The sequence below is a fragment of the Bidens hawaiensis genome, unplaced genomic scaffold (genome assembly GCF_021521415.1).
Source record: "Bidens hawaiensis isolate Kalapana, Puna unplaced genomic scaffold, B.hawaiensis_p1.1 tig00004282_1, whole genome shotgun sequence".
In the NCBI taxonomy this organism is placed as follows: domain Eukaryota; kingdom Viridiplantae; phylum Streptophyta; class Magnoliopsida; order Asterales; family Asteraceae; genus Bidens; species Bidens hawaiensis.
In genome coordinates this window covers 1,988,588-2,001,877 of record NW_027491257.1, presented here as the reverse complement: position 1 = coordinate 2,001,877, position 13,290 = coordinate 1,988,588, and the positions used below count along the sequence as shown (strand labels likewise).

Genomic DNA, 13,290 nt, shown 5'->3' with positions numbered 1-13,290 from the left:
ATGGTTTCTAGCAACGTCACCGCTGTAAACATGTGACCGGCCGCTGCTGCCGGAAAGGAGTTCACAAAAAAAAATACATGTTCTGACCCCGAAACCTCGACCCACCACAGCTTCTGTCGTCGCCTCTACCACCACCAGTTTCATTTCATTTGAAAACACAGCCTAACCCAAGCCGAAAAAAATAAAATATAATAAATCTGACTTTTTCCGGTATCGACTTTTTCGAACACACCCATTGTTCATGTTTTGCACAAAAAACCCTAAACAAACCCCGAAAAGTGTCGGTGAATCCAGATCTGCGAACAAGACGGGCTTCAAACACCTTTATTTTCTCAGATCTTCAAACTTTATTTCCAAACTTTTAACTTTATTTTCAAAACTTCAACGGATCTTCAATAAATTAACGTCTAGGTTAGGGTAATAGCGGAAATAAAACCCGAATATCAAGAACAAAGTTGAATCAGTTGATTCAAACCCGCTCTAATACCAATTGTAGGTCCCGAAACCGGATCCAATAACGAACGGCTTTGTTCTTGATAAGTGCTCGAGACTGGTGCGGTAAATCAAACGACCGAACATAAATAATGTAGAGATAAGATATAAAGAACGATCTCGTTGTCGGTTAAAAGATTTATATATTAAACTAGGACCGACCCACCCAAGGTGAGCTCCCCTTGGGTGGATGATTTACACCATGGAAAACACACACATAAAAGAGCATACAAAGTCCTATTTATAGCTAAACAAACATTCCAACTTTCTAGAAGATTTCTCGTTAAACTTAAACGCGTGTCGAAGTTCGCGTTTCGTGTTCGGTTTTGCTGGCCGACGTTAAATATTATCTTGACCATAAATATATAATCGGTTTCGTACTTTGATATCGCAAGTCACATTTTGGCCTTACACAACACGAGTAATTATTGTGGTTCGGTTTAAAATTACCTACATCCACGAGTGACAACTAGGCATTCTTTATTGGGTGACTACGATTACAATTACATAACGTGAAATATATATAACCAAGGTTGTAACTTTGTAAACAAGAAAATTAAGTTAAACGGGCTAGGGCCGGCTGCCCCGTCCCTCTTTTCTTGATCTAAACTTGGTCCAAAAGGCCTACAAACCCAACCAATACTAGCATAAATAATGAAGATACAACCATCAATTGAATTCGTCGAGCAAAACCTAAACTTAGTTAGGATACGAAAATACCAGCTAGCTCGGATTAGGGTCCAAAGAACACCACCCAAATACCCAAACTTAGATTATAAATCGGAAAATTGATCATAAAACACCACAATTTCATTAATTAAAAGTCCAATACATTTAGGCAACAAAAGCCTTAACCAAACTAAAGTACATGCTACCTAAAAAGCAAAAAAAAGGACAACTAGATGAAGCTTTAAAAAAATGGAAGTAACGAAAATAAAAGAAGTGGGTAATGGAAATGCACGATTCCTTTAACCTCCACCATGGGGGTCCATCTGACCCATCCGTTCCGCCCGAACCATATACGGATTCTGACCCAAGTCCAATAACGGAAGCAACGGCTAACTTTTTCAAATTTCCAGCAGACAAATCTTTTAAGCTTGCCATTCAATCTGAATACTAGAGGACTTTGAATCATCTATGATCTTAAATGTCTTGTTACTTCCACGCTCTTCCCAACACTCACGAGGAATATATTGTCGCCTGCCTTGAATCACTTGGTTTACTTTTCCTAGGAACAAGTCCTACTTTAGCAGACTCTGAATTGTACCCCATGTCAAATGAGATCTTTGAGTATGTAGGATTCCACCATGTGGTGTGCCTCAATGAAGCAAATGGTACATAACCTACATACATGTGCTCGTATGATTCTAGGTCTTTATCAAACTCCTCCCAGTAATCCTTATCAGGTTGGGAATCCATGGACATCTCCTGCTTAATAACTACGGTATCAACGATTCCAAAGCCACATAATAAAAATCCACTAAAATCGCTATCCCAATTGTGTGGAAGTTGCAATGTGATGATTGTTTTCGTTGGAATAGAATCTGAGTATTCCTCAAATTCCCATTCGCAGTTATCAAGAGAATCAAGATGGGATTCCAACCCAGAATATGAAAAATCACTATATTTAGAAGCCCCTATATCCTCATCTGATACCGTATTCCCACTCGTATAGAGTTGCTGTAGATGCTGATCTACACTAAACACCGTATTCTCATTAATACAGCCCTGTAGCTGTTGCCACTCATCCGCATCATATACCGTATTCCCACTCATATAATGTCGCTGTAGCCACTGATCTGAAGCAAATACCTTCTTCCTACTCTTACTTTGTAGCATTAGCCATTGCCATTGATCTGCATCTAATACCGGAACTTGACTCGCATAAAGCACTCTTCTTTTGCAGTTACCTGCCATGGATTCATTTCTATTATTATTCTTATTATTATATATAAACTCTCTCTCTCTCTCTCTCTCTATATATATATATATATATATATATATAAACCTACAATGTTTAATTTGTCATTGCCATATTAATCCATATTATTTAAAAGCAACTAAATCTTTAAAATCATTCGTTACCAGTTATTTGTTAATTGATAACTATTAAAAATAACATTACAAACGGCTGATTCTTTAATAATATATGATAAGTTTCTTGTTTTTTTTATTTTGCATAATTATTAAATGTTATTTTTATTCTTCTATTGGTGTGTGTGTGTGTATCAAATGGTTGGAAATCAAGAACAAGAATAGAGTTATACCTGAAGCAAGGAATGCAATACCCTCTTTCCGTCAACAAACTTATTAAAATTCCTAAAAAGCTCAACTTTCCATAACAATGTACATTTTGATAAATCTCCCAGTCTTTGAAGCGAGTAACAACCTTCTGCTTCGAGTATAGCTATGCTTGTTGGGAGATCCGGCAATTCAACAAGGCTTATGCAATTTGACAAATTGAGGAGCTTGAGATATGGGATTCTCGAGAGGATGGAACGTAATCGTGAGAAATTGTTTCCACTTAAGTCTAGTACTTGTAGGTTTAATAGTTGGTTACTTATATCAGATGGGATGTCTACATCTCCCAACTGGCAGTCACTAAGAACCAACTGTTTTTAAAAAATTGGAAATTGAGGAAACTTCAAGCTAACGTCAAAGCTGTATTGATGAGAACTTTGAAACCCCATACGATCCATGAGATTCACGATCAAGGATGTCGAATCCTGGCTCTTCTGGTTGTTGATAGATAAAGAAAGCACCTCTAAAAAACATTCACTGTCAAAAAATTATCTGCAAATTTCTCAAGTTGATAACAACCGTAGAGATGAAGATGTTTCAAACTGTCTTAAGAGCCGAAAGTTGCCCTCTATTCTTTTTAGATTCTTACAGTTTCTTAAATCAAAAGAAACAAGGTTGTAACAAAATTGTCCAACCGACGATGGGATTATTTCTATCTGTATGATCCAAATGAAGGTTTACCAAGCTATACATGTTCGTTTGTATATCTGGAAACTTTTGGAGTCGACTGCAGTAGAGAGATCAAGAGTCTGCAGTTTTTTCATGCGTACGATCGGTGGGAACGTTTTAAGCGCAAAGCATCCCATCATGTCCACTAAAACAAGCCTTTCATGATTCCCAATTGATGGATGAATGCTTTCTAATTTTACACAATACTTAAAACACAATCTCTCTAGATTTGGAAGGCCGTTGAAATCTAGTGTCGTTGTCAAGTACCTGGCATTTTCGAGACTTAGAATTTTCAAATTCGGTAAAAGAAGCTGTTTAAGACAGGTAAACAAAAGTCAAATCGAAATATTTATAAAAATCAAGGAGCATTTACAGCACGTAATCCCTTTTTAATAACTACGATAACCGAAAAATAACTTAGACGTAAGGAACGAGAGGTTTTATAATACATGAATTAGCCTATAAAAATTGTCTAAGTACCCTTACATTTATATGGTCAAAAATCCCTCTTGATCCAGGCTCAGAAAAGTTTAGCTAGAATATAATATTCGTAAATAAAATTATTTTAGTAAATTCACTTACATATCTTGTCAATTTGGTATACTAAATTTATTTACTTCCCTTATCTGTAATCCCATTTTTATTTTATTTTTTTACCTTTGGCTGAAGGTCTGATAGAAATGATAATGCCGGATAACATTCCCACTTAATCCACCGAAGTTTCTTCATGTTTGCAACTACATCTTGAAGACGTGGAGAAAAGCTATCCGATGATGACAAATTATACAATACCTCATTTTCTTGTGTTTGTTAATCAAGGGAACAAATTGTGTTAAGTACGCATATACAAAACATCACCAGATTAGCATATATAGTATTCGTGCAAAACTAGGCTTACCATTAATGTTCCAGCCTCCATTGCACACAAGTCTTCAAAATCTTCATACTTCCAAATTCTGCTATATTTTGCAGGACAATTAGGGTGTGGTCCTCTAACAATGTAGTGAGCCATTTCTTCTATTAGATCATGCAAACCAAATTTGTTATTTGAAACTTTTATGAGAGACTTTTGTACCAACACTTTTACCCCTATACTAGTGTGAAAACCACAAGCATCAAGCACCATTATTCCTTTATCTATTGACCACCCCTTCATGTAACAAGCGATATCTAGGAATAACTCTTTCTCGTGAGGTTCGAGTCCATCGTAACTTATTTTAAGTCTCTCCGTGACCTTAGCATCTGGTATGCATTTTAACTTGGCCAATGTACTTTTCCACTCGTGCTTGTCTTTGTCGTACAGAAAAGAACGTATAACTTCAAGTGCTAACGGGAGACCTCCAGCATAAGAAACTAGCTCCTGTGAAAGCCTTTCATAATCTTCTATGGGTTTATCTTTCCAACACGCATGCATATTGAAGAGCTCGATAGCCTCATCATGTGATAACAGACTCACTTCACATATCATGTCCACCTTGCGAGTTAGTAAATATTCGTCCCTGGTTGTGATTATTATCCGACTACCCTCGCCAAACCGTTCATGCGATCCGACTAACGCCTTATGTTGCTTAAGGTCATCTACATCGTCAAGAACAACTAAAACACTTTTATGGCATAACCTTCTTTTTAGCAGGCTTCTTCCTTCCATCTCACAACCTACCACCACATTTGTTTTTGAAACAAGTGATAGAATTTTTTCTTGCAAACTTTTCAGACCATGCTTGCCAGATTCTTCACAAATATTTTCAAGAAACATCGAGCTTCAAATTGGTGAGAAATTTCCATATAAGCAGCAGATGCGAGAGTAGTCTTGATAGAATGATAAGAGATCTTGGAAAATAATCCCGTGCATGTTTTCCTTGTTGACCATTACATAATATTAGAGTATATATACAATACATATATGATAAGTTAGGCGATGATTTTATGAGATAATCATGCCATATAATACATATTATTTATATTTATTAATATAAATAATATGTATTATATGGCATGATTATCTCATAAAATCATCGCCTAACTTATCATATATGTATTGTATATTTATGTATTAGAGTATATATTATTTATATAAACTATATATACTCTAATATACCCTCGCAGTCTAAGCAGGAGGATCACGAATACTTAGACTGGCTCGAAAATCTTCAAACAAGGCACGCGGTAATCCTTTGATGAAGATGTCAGCAAACTGATAACGTGACGGGACGTGCAATACTCGAATGTGGCCTCGGTGAACCTTTTCTCTAACAAAATGGATGTCGATTTCAATATGTTTGGTGCGTTGGTGTTGAACTGGGTTCCCCGAAAGATAAATGGCGCTGACATTGTCACAGTAAACCAATGACGCCCAAGTGGGGGGCGTCCTAATTCCAGAAGAAGGTTACGAATCCAACATATTTCAGCCACAACATTAGCAACCCCATGATATTCAGCCTCGGCACTTGACCTAGAAATTATGGATTGTCGTTTCGAGGGGCAGGAAAGGAAATTAGGTTGTCACCAAGATAGACACAGTAGCCAGAAGTAGATCTACGGGTGTCCGGACACCCTGCCAAATCAGCTTCGGTGTATGAAACTAAAGTAGAAATCTAATTACGATGCATGTAAAGACCTTTGGAAATGGTACCTTTCACATAACGTAGAATCCTTCGAAGGGCGTGCAGGTGATCAGTACGTGGTGCGTGCATGTGCATGCAAATTTGTTGCATAGCGTATGAGATATCAGGCCGCGTAGAGTTCAAGTATTTTAAAGCACCTGCTAACCGTCTGTACATGGTCGGATCTGTGAGTAACGTGCCGGTGTCGGCACTAAGCTTACCTGTAGTGTCAACGGGTGTGTTTGTCAGATTGCATTGTGCCATATTAGCTCGTTGAAGAATATCCATGGCGTATGTAGACTGGGAAAGAAACATACCATTGGGATCCCGAGATACAGATAACCCCAAAAAATAAAATAAGGGGCCAAGATCCTTCATTGCAAACTCACCTGAAAGGCGTAGTAAAATAGTTTCTTTTAGAGATGCTGACGAGGTTGTGAGAATGATGTCGTCCACATATAGTAGAAGATAAGTAGTGTCACAACCATGAGTGTAAATAAATAATGAGTGATCACAAGAACTATGACGAAATCCCAAAGTAGCCACGTAATCTGTAAACCGTTGATACCAAGCCCGGGGTGCCTGTTTTAAACCATATAACGATTTCTTATGGCGACATACATGATGAGGCAAGTGAGGATTTCTAAACCCCATAGGTTGATGCATAAATACGGTTTCAGATAGATTCCCATGCAAGAAAGCATTTTTAACATCCAACTGATTAATGTCCCACCCATGAAATATGGCGATGGATAAAACAAGACGGATGGTTGCCGGTTTAACAACTGCACTAAATGTTTCATCACAATCAACTCCGACCTGTTGAGACCTACCATCACACACCAAACAAGCCTTATACCTTTCAAGTGTACCATTAGATTTTGTTTTATGTTTAAAAATCCACATACACCGAATAACATTCATGTTCGGTTGACGAGGCACTAACTCTCATGTCTCATTTTCAATAAGAGCATTGAATTCATCCATCATGGCACTGGTCCAAGTAGGGTTGGCTAAGGCCTCGGTTGGGTTATATGGAAGGGGTTCTAGTGTGGTGTGAGTGTGAAGATTAAAGATAGGTTTGGGTTTTGAGATCCCGACCATGCCTCGGGTGGTCATGGTTCGGGTCGAGGCGGGCGATGGTGAGGTGTTGGTAGTTGGAATGGAAGGGGAAATTGGGGATGTGATGGGTGATTCGGGAACTATGGGGGAGGGTGTGATGGTAGTGGTGTGGGTTGGAGTGGAAGGTGGTGAGAGGAAATTAGTTTGTGTGGGAGTATATAATTGTTCAGGGGTGGGTTGGGTTATAACGGGTGAGGGTGGTGTGTCAGCCGTGGATGAAGGTAAGTGGGCAGTAGAGTTAGGATTAGGATGTGATGAGGGGCTAGAGGTGTTTTGAGTGGTAGATTCGGTATTGGGAGGTGGGTATGGAGATGTCCAAAATATCGGAGATGTCTCGGACGAGAGATTTGAGTGGAGAAAATCGTAGGAAGGAGGGGGGGATTGTAAGGTAGCGAAAGGAAATATGGTCTCGTCAAAAATTACATGTCGAGATAAGATAATTTTACGTGCCGATAGTTCATAGCATTTGTATCCTCCATGATTAGAAGGATAGCCTAAAAAGACACAAGGAGATGAGTGGTTTTCGAGTTTGTTAATGGAGGTAGACGGTAGGAGTGGGTAGCAAAGACACCCAAAAGTACGAAGATGAGAGTAAAGAGGGTGAGTATGGTATAAGAGTGAAGTTGGGGTATGATTTTGTTTAGTTTTGCTAGGTAGGATATTAATGAGGTAAGCGGCGAGTTGAAGAACATGGTGCCAAAAATTTGCGGGAACGGACGCGTGTGCTAGGAGGGTACGAATAATGTTGTTGATGGAACGAATTTTTCGTTCTGCTTTACCGTTTTGAGCAGAAGTGTGGGGACACGAAAAACGAAAAGACATGCCATTTTAGGCACAAAAAGCATGGAACGATTTATTATTGTATTCGGTTCCATTGTCACATTGGAAAGTTTTAATGTGAATGTTAAATTGGGTGAGTATATACTTATGAAAATTAAGAAAGATAGAGAATACTTGTGATTTATTAGTAAGTGGAAAAGTCCATAAATAGTTTGTCAAGTCATCAAGAAAGAGAATATAATAGCGGTGGCCACGGTGCTAAGTACCGGTGACGTCCATAAATCACTATGCAATATATCAAATGGAAGGTGCGTAGTTGACAAGGAATCATAAAAAGGTAACTTAACATGTTTACCAAAAACACAAGATTGACAAATACGCTTAACAGAAGGTCTAGTAACAGAAATAAAATTTTGTTTATTCAGATGTTGCAAAAGAGAAATTCCAGGGTGCCCTAGTCTTTTGTGCCAGAGGTCTTGAGAAAGTGTGGCAAAGGTTGTTGGACTTGTAAACTTGGTGTTGGAAGAGAGTGTAAGTGGGTAGAGGTCGCCAGTATTATTGCTGCGGAGGATAGGAATCTGCGTTTGGTAGTCCTTCACAAGAAAACCAAATGGGTCAAATTCAATAGAAATCATATTATCAACAGTAAGGCGACGGACAGATAGAAGGTTTTTAATAAGGTTAGGTGCAAAAAGAATATTATTGACATGTAATGGTTTAAAGGTGGTATTAAGTTTGGTATAGCCCGTCCCTAAAATGGGGATTTGGAACCCGTTTGCCACAACAATATTATTTGGAATGCTATTATTGAAAAAAGAAGAGAGAGTACCTGTCGTGTTGGTCATGTGATTGGTTGCACCCGTGTCAAGATTCCATTGTAGATCCGAGTTCAGAGTCATGGTCTGAAAAGCCTGCTCAAGAGAGTTAGGGACATACTGTGATGTAGTAAACTGTTGTGGCATTTGTTGTGGGTTATTATTATAATAGGCTTGGCTAAAGTGAGCTTGAGGTGCTGGGCCTAATAGACCAGATTGTGAGTTTGAGTGAGGGTGGAACTGTGGACGATTGGTTGTGGGTGCAGTAGGGTGTGGGGTGGGTGGGGTGGGCATGGTGGGCATGTTATTATATGGTGAGTTATTTCCCCATGGGTTATTAAATGGTGGAAAGTATGTTCCTTGAGCAAATTGGCCAGGAGGGTTTGTTTAGCCATAATAGCTTCGTCCGCGAGATCGTCCACGGCCCCGCCCACGAGCACCACGACCCTGGCCGCGTTGAGATGAATCATGTGAGCCATGGTTTTCATTTGCCGATACATACGAGCCACGGCCTGATGCGTCACGATGCGGGTTGTTTAGAGCAGTGAGAAGTGCAGTCCCCGCAATTGAATTAGAAGTGTAACCGGCTCGCCTAGTTTCTTCTTGTGTTAATCTGGATCTTGCCTGAGAAAAAGTGGGTAGCGGTACGGTTTGACTAATAAACATACCGATCGCATCGTATTCAGTATTTGTGAGACCTGTGACTAATTGTAACACTAAATCTGCGTCGGATATTGGTGCTTCGACGTTGGCTAATTGGTCGGATAATACCTTTAGTTCTTGGCAATATGCCGAGATGTTGGGAAACGACTCCAGTTTGGTGTTGGTAAGGCGAGTTTTCAAGGCGATGGCTCGAGAAGCTTGATTGTCTTGAAATAGATGGGCAATGGCATCCCATGTTTCTTTGGCAGTGGCCTTCGGCTTGATAACGTTCATTTGCAGATTAGGAGAAATCGTGCCGTATATCCATTGCTTTACTACCGATCCCATGAAACAAGAGTGGTTTTGTTGTTTTCTTTTTCCTTGTCCGGGGCAGCATATGAGGTGATGTGATCAAGCACCTCGAACACAGTACAATGAATGGTGAATAATTCAACCAAAGAGGTATACTGACCGGTTTCAAGATCTAGAGTAAGGGGAATGAAATTGCGAATATTATTGATTGTTAGGGCGGGGTGTATAGCAGCCACTGAAGTGTTGAAGAATGAAATCAGAAGAGGGATGATTGGGAACAGGTTGCAGGATCGTAGGATGAACAGAAGAGCCGAAGATGTTGAAGATCGGCGCTAGGGTTGTTATTCAAGGTGATGATACCATGATAGAATGATAAGAGATCTTGGAAAATAATCCCGTGCCTGTTTTCCTTGTTGACCATTACATAAATATACAATACATATATGATAAGTTAGGCAATAATTTTATGAGATAATCATGCCATATAATACATATTATTTATATAAACTATATATACTCTAATAAGTCTTACCACCACCGCCAACACCCCATATTCCAACAATGCGTACACCGCCTGAAGCTATATCCAACTTTGATATCAAATCTTGCAAGCGAGCCTCCATTCCGATGAAGTCTTTATTAACATTTGTAGTTCGTTGAGACACACTATTTGAAATTTTACCAACAATGTCTTCAATGCATTTTGCCTCATTTCTGTGGAATGGATAATTAGAACAAGCTCACACTCATACTTGTTGAGGAAGGGGTTGGTGAGATGCAAAAAAAAAAATATATCAATAATTTAGACCGTTCGGTAACCACTGTCCGGCTAGAGTTTTGGTATTCATATATTTTTAGATAAAAAGTCTGTAATTTAAAATAATACCCAGAAAAAAACACTATAGATAAAAGAGTATCGCCAGCGAACATCTACCATCTACCGATTACACGTTTTTTAACAATTAATTTTTTGTGTTTTTTAATCCGTCGATGAAAATTGTTTAATTATTTGACAATCCACCGGTAACTTCGCTGCGAGTTCTTTATTACTTATCTAGTTTTCTCTTTAAGATAAGTTTTCTCTTGATCCCACCCATATATATAATCACCATCGTTTGTGACAGCCTATACTCACGACAAGTCGTCGCATAGGTGAAACCTATAGCAACGACCCTATAACGACGACTTTTAGCCTATAGCGACATCACTTCGGTAACGACAAAGCTAGCGACGATTTGTCGTCGCTAAAGGGTATGGCGTGACAAGTCGTTGCTATAGGGGATGAAATCTTCGTCATATCAGACAGAATTTCTTGTAGTGATCGTATTTAGTATATCCCACCAATAACAAAGGTATGGTAGGATCGAGAAATGTAAGATGAGGACAGCCTTACATCTATCCTACAGAAATAAAAAGGCTGCTTAATTTCGGAGAGATCACTGGCTCGATGGTAGTTTTGCATCAAGCCTTGGACACAAGGCACATAACACTTAACCATTGGCCGATTGGTGAATGTACCCTCGTCTTTCACGTATCAACACCACCACATGATAATTGATTAACCTTCCGCCACTTTTAACTTTATTTTTACGAAATTAGTAAAATAAAGTCAAAATTAGTGCAATTTCAATTTCAAAATTAGTGCAATTCCGTCATAATTGTTGGATGTTGTATTTATTATTATGACTATTTTGGTTATGATATATAAAATTTATTTATCTATTTTCTCTTTTTTGTCTAGGGTCTAATGTTGAACTTTGTGTGTATTCAGTCTCATACATATATGTTTTTGTAGATGGGGTTTCTTTAAAAGCAGACTCATCTCACATTATTCAAACTCTGCTAATAACTTTATTATAAATAAGATTTAAACCGGGTATAATTGTTGTTAATATCATGAGTTCTTTCTTACTAGATTTTATACAATATATACACGTCCAAAATATGCCTGGTTGGATATGACTAGTTGATTCCTAAAAGATGTTAAAAGTTAAATTTTAGTTTAGAGCATTCTGGATTCGTACTATCTATATAATATAAAGAAATAAATAAAGAAAAGAACTAAAACACTGTTGCATTACATTAGACTTTTTATAATGGAGAAAATTTAATAAAAAACATAAATACACCGCATTATTTAGAGACTCATATTCAACACTCCATGTGTTTGTTGTGAGCATATAAATTAGCAAAATTAATCAAATAAGTGTTTGTGAGTAAGATATAAGTGAAGAGTTGGATTTGAAGTTTTTAAATAACAAAATAAGGGAGTAAGAAAAATATGTTTTTAATCAAATTATCACAATTGAAATTGAGGCTCCAATTTGAATGATCTTACAAACATCTCAAGCACAAAAGGACTTTTTAAAGAAAAGAAAGAAATGTACCCGTTTGCGAAGTCCCTAGGAACCCATCCGGAAAGGTTGCTCGCCTTTACCAGAGCTTCTCTCCATACTTTAATTTTGTTCTTATTCTCACACCCATGTTCGGAAGATGCTTCTCCGCATGTCTCTTTATGTCTTCTCCATAATTTAATTTTGTACTTCTTTTGTCGACCCTCATGTGTGGCAAATGCTTCTCTATATTTCCCCTTTTGTTTTCTCACGTATGAGAGATCTATGTCATAAAATATGGGCATCATGATTTGCCCTCTATTTTCTGTGCATTCAATAATATATGCAAGTTCATCTAAACACCAAGATGAACTTGCGTAGTTTTTAGAGAATACAATAACAGCAATCCGTGATTCTTGGATAGCCTTCATGAGTGATGGACCGATTGACTCACCCTGAGCAAGTGATTCGTCGTCCTTGTACGTATGGATTCCTTTTTGTAAAAGAACTGTGTAGAGATGATCTACAAAGCTCTTGGGAGTGTCTTCCCCTCTAAAACTCAAAAATACATCATAGTTCCATGATTGAGAAGTAGAGGCCAGAACGCAGTGAGTAGAGGACGATGAAGATGCCATTAATCTATCGATCGAATAATTTGTTTGGAATCAATTAGTGTACAAAAAAAACTCAGGACCAATTACAAAGAGAGAGAGAGAGAGAGAGAGAGAGAGAGAGAGATATGTTGATATGAGCAGCTGAGAAGTGTCATTGTGCATTAGATATATATATTCAGCGAAACCCAACCCCCACCCCCCCTTCTTCTAGAAAAGGCATAGGCGAAACTTCATAATACTTCCCAATAAACTTGTAGGTCCTCTAAATGGATCTCAAGACTTGACTAGGATCAATCCGTGTTGTTGGTTAGCGAAAATCACCAACGACACTCGGATCTTAGTTTGTTTGGTTTATTTGCTTGAAACAGAGAAAATGAGAGAAGTGGATGAGAGAAAGAAACTTCTTTTCTTTAAAGAGTTGTGAAAAAAGGGTTGGAGTTCGTTGGATAAATGGGTTAAGTGGCCCTTTTATAGGGTCCCCATTTATCCAAAACTTACAAAATAAACGTACAAACTAAACGTACCGAGTACGTACTACACCGACTAAAAGCAGACTAAAACGACATATACAATCCTAAAAACAATATAGAATATTGGCCCTACAATC

At 38.2% G+C, this 13,290-nt stretch overlaps 1 pseudogene across 1 annotated transcript; it reads right to left on the bottom strand.

Annotated features, from left to right (window-relative positions):
- Positions 1–2,084: 2,084 nt before the first annotated feature.
- Positions 2,085–12,704, bottom strand: LOC143626083 (TMV resistance protein N-like; annotated as a pseudogene). Its single transcript, XR_013152370.1, has 7 exons — positions 12,124–12,704; positions 10,268–10,450; positions 4,352–5,275; positions 4,120–4,254; positions 3,326–3,773; positions 2,760–3,199; positions 2,085–2,402 (listed from the first exon to the last, which is right to left on the bottom strand). The product of XR_013152370.1 is annotated as a TMV resistance protein N-like (transcript).
- Positions 12,705–13,290: the final 586 nt, after the last annotated feature.